At 42.2% G+C, this 6,086-nt stretch overlaps 3 non-coding genes across 3 annotated transcripts; all 3 read left to right on the top strand.

The window, feature by feature from the left end:
* The first annotated feature begins 4,675 nt into the window (after window positions 1–4,675).
* On the top strand, window positions 4,676–4,748 carry trnaf-gaa (transfer RNA phenylalanine (anticodon GAA)). The gene has a single exon. It is a non-coding gene; the product is annotated as a tRNA-Phe (tRNA).
* Window positions 4,749–5,544: 796 nt separating this feature from the next.
* trnaf-gaa (transfer RNA phenylalanine (anticodon GAA)) lies at window positions 5,545–5,617 on the top strand. The gene has a single exon. It is a non-coding gene; the product is annotated as a tRNA-Phe (tRNA).
* Window positions 5,618–5,943: 326 nt separating this feature from the next.
* trnaf-gaa (transfer RNA phenylalanine (anticodon GAA)) lies at window positions 5,944–6,016 on the top strand. The gene has a single exon. It is a non-coding gene; the product is annotated as a tRNA-Phe (tRNA).
* The last annotated feature ends 70 nt before the right edge of the window (window positions 6,017–6,086 follow it).

Below are 6,086 nucleotides of genomic sequence, written 5' to 3'. Positions count from 1 at the left end.
TCAAGAGGGAACAACAGCCCATGTTAGGAAAGTGAACTGGTAAAAAGGAATTATCTAAAAAAAGCTGCATTAATGAAAACACACGAGGCTTCTTCCTCATCTACAACAGTCAATTATTGAATTTTTGTGGCCTTTATCTGGCTCCACAGCTTTGTCGCCCAAGTTCCAAGGAGCGAGCTCCCGATTTTAGTTTTCAAATGAAAACGGCCATTTTGGTCCTGTGTAGCCGAAATATTTCAGACTGAAGATCTGTATGTCCCTGGTTCAATCCCGGGTTACGGCAAAGACTACTATGAATTGTGCATGTACCCGAAATAGCTCAGTTGGGAGAGCATCCGACTGAAGATCTGAAGGTCCCTGGTTCAATCCTGGGTTTCGGCAAAGACTACTATGAAATGTGAATGTTTGTCAAGAGGGAACAACAGCCCATGTTAGGAAAGTGAACTGGTAAAAAGGAATTATCTCAAAAAACCTGCATTAATGAAAACAAACGAGGCTTTTTCCTCATCTACAACAGTCAATTATTTTATTTTTGTGGCCTTTATTTGGCTCCATGCTTTGTCACCAAAGCTCCACGGAGCGAGCTCCCGATTTTAGTTTTCAAATGAAAACGGCCATTTTGGCCCTGTGTAGCCGAAATATTTCAGACTGAAGATCTGAAGGTCCCTTGTTCAATCCCGGGTTTCGGCAAAGACTACGATAAATTGTGGATGTTTGTCAAGAGGGAACAACAGCCCATGTTAGGAAAGTGAACTGGTAAAAAGGAATTATCTCAAAAAACCTGCATTAATGAAAACACACGAGGCTTTTTCCTCATCTACAACAGTCAATTATTTTATTTTTGTGGCCATTATCTGGCTCCAAAGATTTGTCGCCTAAGCTCCAAGGAGCGAGCTCCCGGTTTTAGTTTCCAAATGAAAACGGCCATTTTGGCCCTGTGTAGCCGAAATAGCTCAGACTGAAGATCTGAAGGTCCCTGGTTCAATCCCGGGTTTCGGCAAAGACTACTATAAATTGTGGATGTTTGTCAAGAGGGAACAACAGCCCATGTTAGGAAAGTGAACTGGTAAAAAGGAATTATCTCAATGAAAACACACGACGCTGGTAGGAAAGTGAACTGGTAAAAAGGAATTATCTAAAAAAAACTGCATTAATGAAAACATACGAGGCTTCTTCCTCATCTACAACAGTCAATTATTGAATTTTTGTGGCCTTTATCTGGCTCCACAGCTTTGTCGCCAAAGCTCCACGGAGCGAGCTCCCGATTTTACTTTTCAAATGAAAACGGCCATTTTGGTCCTGTGTAGCCGAAATATTTCAGACTGAAGATCTGTATGTCCCTGGTTCAATCCCGGGTTACGGCAAAGACTACTATGAATTGTGCATGTAGCCGAAATAGCTCAGTTGAGAGAGCATCAGACTGAAGATCTGAAGGTCCCTGGTTCAATCCTGGGTTTCGGCAAAGACTACTATGAAATGTGGATGTTTGTCAAGAGGGAACAACAGCCCATGTTAGGAAAGTGAACTGGTAAAAAGGAATTATCTCAAAAAACCTGCATTAATGAAAACAAACGAGGCTTTTTCCTCATCTACAACAGTCAATTATTTTATTTTTGTGGCCTTTATCTGGCTCCATGCTTTGTCACCAAAGCTCCACGGAGCGAGCTCCCGATTTTAGTTTTCAAATGAAAACGGCCATTTTGGCCCTGTGTAGCCAAAATATTTCAGACTGAAGATCTGAAGGTCCCTGGTTCAATCCCGGGTTACGGCAAAGACTACTATGAATTGTGCATGTAGCCGAAATAGCTCAGTTGGGAGAGAATCAGACTGAAGATCTGAAGGTCCCAGGTTCAATCCTGGGTTTCGGAGAAGACTACTATGAAATGTGGATGTTTGTCAAGAGGGAACAACAGCCCATGTTAGGAAAGTGAACTGGTAAAAAGGAATTATCTCAAAAAACCTGCATTAATGAAAACACACGAGGCTTTTTCCTCATCTACAACAGTCAATTATTTTATTTTTGTGGCCTTTATCTGGCTCCAAAGCTTTGTCGCCTAAGCTCCAAGGATCGAGCTCCCGGTTTTAGTTTCCAAATGAAACGGCCATTTTGTTCCTGTGTAGCCGAAATAGCTCAGACTGAAGATCTGAATGTCCCTGGTTCAATTCTGGGTTTCGGCAAAGCCTTCTATGAAATGTGGATGTTTGTCAAGAGGGAACAACAGCCCATGTTAGGAAAGTGAACTGGTAAAAAGGAATTATCTAAAAAAAGCTGCATTAATGAAAACACACGAGGCTTCTTCCTCATCTACAACAGTCAATTATTTTATTTTTGTGGCCTTTATCTGGCTCCAAAGCTTTGTCGCCTAAGCTCCAAGGATCGAGCTCCCGGTTTTAGTTTCCAAATGAAACGGCCATTTTGTTCCTGTGTAGCCGAAATAGCTCAGACTGAAGATCTGAAGGTCCCAGGTTCAATCCTGGGTTTCGGCAAAGACTACTATGAAATGTGGATGTTTGTCAAGAGGGAACAACAGCCCATGTTAGGAAAGTGAACTGGTAAAAAGGAATTATCTCAATGAAAAGACACGACGCTGGTAGGAAAGTGAACTGGTAAAAAGGAATTATCTCAAAAAACCTGCATTAATGAAAACACACGAGGCTTCTTCCTCATCTACAACAGTCAATTATTTTATTTTTGTGGCCTTTATCTGGCTCCAAAGCTTTGTTGCCTAAGCTCCAAGGAGCGAGCTCCCGGTTTTAGTTTCCAAATGAAAAAGGCCATTTTGGCCCTGTGTAGCCGAAATATTTCAGACTGAAGATCTGAATGTCCCTGGTTCAATCCCGGGTTTCGGCAAAGCCTTCTATTAAATGTGGATGTTTGTCAAGAGGGAACAACAGCCCATGTTAGGAAAGTGAACTGGTAAAAAGGAATTATCTAAAAAAAGCTGCATTAATGAAAACACACGAGGCTTCTTCCTCATCTACAACAGTCAATTATTGAATTTTTGTGGCCTTTATCTGGCTCCACAGCTTTGTCGCCCAAGTTCCAAGGAGCGAGCTCCCGATTTTAGTTTTCAAATGAAAACGGCCATTTTGGTCCTGTGTAGCCGAAATATTTCAGACTGAAGATCTGTATGTCCCTGGTTCAATCCCGGGTTACGGCAAAGACTACTATGAATTGTGCATGTACCCGAAATAGCTCAGTTGGGAGAGCATCCGACTGAAGATCTGAAGGTCCCTGGTTCAATCCTGGGTTTCGGCAAAGACTACTATGAAATGTGGATGTTTGTCAAGAGGGAACAACAGCCCATGTTAGGAAAGTGAACTGGTAAAAAGGAATTATCTCAAAAAACCTGCATTAATGAAAACAAACGAGGCTTTTTCCTCATCTACAACAGTCAATTATTTTATTTTTGTGGCCTTTATTTGGCTCCATGCTTTGTCACCAAAGCTCCACGGAGCGAGCTCCCGATTTTAGTTTTCAAATGAAAACGGCCATTTTGGCCGTGTGTAGCCGAAATATTTCAGACTGAAGATCTGAAGGTCCCTTGTTCAATCCCGGGTTTCGGCAAAGACTACGATAAATTGTGGATGTTTGTCAAGAGGGAACAACAGCCCATGTTAGGAAAGTGAACTGGTAAAAAGGAATTATCTCAAAAAACCTGCATTAATGAAAACAAACGAGGCTTTTTCCTCATCTACAACAGTCAATTATTTTATTTTTGTGGCCTTTATCTGGCTCCATGCTTTGTCACCAAAGCTCCACGGAGCGAGCTCCCGATTTTAGTTTTCAAATGAAAACGGCCATTTTGGCCCTGTGTAGCCAAAATATTTCAGACTGAAGATCTGAAGGTCCCTGGTTCAATCCCGGGTTTCGGCAAAGACTACTATAAATTGTGCATGTAGCCGAAATAGCTCAGTTGGGAGAGACTCAGACTGAAGATCTGAAGGTCCCAGGTTCAATCCTGGGTTTCGGAGAAGACTACTATGAAATGTGGATGTTTGTCAAGAGGGAACAACAGCCCATGTTAGGAAAGTGAACTGGTAAAAAGGAATTATCTCAATGAAAAGACACGACGCTGGTAGGAAAGTGAACTGGTAAAAAGGAATTATCTCAAAAAACCTGCATTAATGAAAACACACGAGGCTTTTTCCTCATCTACAACAGTCAATTATTTTATTTTTGTGGCCTTTATCTGGCTCCAAAGCTTTGTTGCCTAAGCTCCAAGGAGCGAGCTCCTGGTTTTAGTTTCCAGATGAAAACGGCCATTCTGGACCTGTGTAGCCGAAATAGCTCAGACTGAAGATCTGAATGTCCATGGTTCAATCCTGGGTTACGGCAAAGACTACTATGAAATGTGGATGTTTGTCAAGAGGGAAACACAGCCCATGTTAGGAAAGTGAACTGGTAAAAAGGAATTATCTAAAAAAAACCTGCATTAATGAAAACACACGAGGCTTTTTCCTCATCTACAACAGTCAATTATTTTATTTTTGTGGCCTTTATCTGGCTCCAAAGCTTTGTCGCCTAAGCTCCAAGGAGCGAGCTCCCGGTTTTAGTTTCCAAATGAAAACGGCCATTTTGGCCCTGTGTAGCCGAAATAGCTCAGACTGAAGATCTGAAGGTCCATGGTTCAATCCCGGGTTACGGCAAAGACTACTATGAATTGTGCATGTAGCCGAAATAGCTCAGTTGGGAGAGCATCAGACTGAAGATCTGAAGGTCCCTGGTTCAATCCCGGGTTTCGGCAAAGACTACTATAAATTGTGGATGTTTGTCAAGAGGGAACAACAGCCCATGTTAGGAAAGTGAACTGGTAAAAAGGAATTATCTCAATGAAAAGACACGACGCTGGTAGGAAAGTGAACTGGTAAAAAGGAATTATCTAAAAAAAACTGCATTAATGAAAACACACAAGGCTTTTTCCTCATCTACAACAGTCAATTATTGAATTTTTGTGGCCTTTATCTGGCTCCATGCTTTGTCGCCAAAGCTCCACGGAGCGAGCTCCCGATTTTAGTTTTCAAATGAAAACAGCCATTTTGGCCCTGTGTAGCCGAAATATTTCAGACTGAAGATCTGAAGGTCCCTGGTTCAATCCCGGATTACGGCAAAGACTACTATGAATTGTGCATGTAGCCGAAATAGCTCAATTGGGAGAGCATCAGACTGAAGATCTGAAGGTCCCTGGTTCAATCCTGGGTTTCGGCAAAGACTACTATGAAATGTGGATGTTTGTCAAGAGGGAACAACAGCCCATGTTAGGAAAGTGAACTGGTAAAAAGGAATTATCTCAAAAAACCTGCATTAATGAAAACACACGAGGCTTTTTCCTCATCTACAACAGACAGTTATTGAATTTTTGTGGCCTTTATCTGGCTCCACAGCTTTGTCGCCAAAGCTCCACGGAGCGAGCTCCCGATTTTAGTTTTCAAATGAAAACGGCCATTTTGGCCCTGTGTAGCCGAAATAGCTCAGACTGAAGATCTGAAGGTCCATGGTTCAATCCCGGGTTACGGCAAAGACTACTATGAATTGTGCATGTAGCCGAAATAGCTCAGTTGGGAGAGCATCAGACTGAAGATCTGAAGGTCCCTGGTTCAATCCCGGGTTTCGGCAAAGACTACTATAAATTGTGGATGTTTGTCAAGAGGGAACAACAGCCCATGTTAGGAAAGTGAACTGGTAAAAAGGAATTATCTCAAAAAAACTGTATTAATGAAAACACACGAGGCTTCTTCCTCATCTACAACATTGAATTTTTGTGGCCTTTATCTGGCTCCATGCTTTGTCGCCAAAGTTCCACGGAGCGAGCTCCCGATTTTAGTTTTCAAATGAAAACGGCCATTTTGGCCCTGTGTAGCCGAAATAGCTCAGACTGAAGATCTGAAGGTCCATGGTTCAATCCCGGGTTACGGCAAAGACTACTATGAATTGTGCATGTAGCCGAAATAGCTCAGTTGGGAGAGCATCAGACTGAAGATCTGAAGGTCCCTGGTTCAATCCCGGGTTTCGGCAAAGACTACTATAAATTGTGGATGTTTGTCAAGAGGGAACAACAGCCCATGTTAGGAAAGTGAACTGGTAA

Source organism: Odontesthes bonariensis, chromosome 16 (genome assembly GCF_027942865.1).
Source record: "Odontesthes bonariensis isolate fOdoBon6 chromosome 16, fOdoBon6.hap1, whole genome shotgun sequence".
Taxonomy (NCBI): Eukaryota; Metazoa; Chordata; class Actinopteri; order Atheriniformes; family Atherinopsidae; genus Odontesthes; species Odontesthes bonariensis.
The sequence above is the reverse complement of the archived record's forward strand: the minus strand, read 5'-3'. Positions and strand labels throughout refer to the sequence as shown.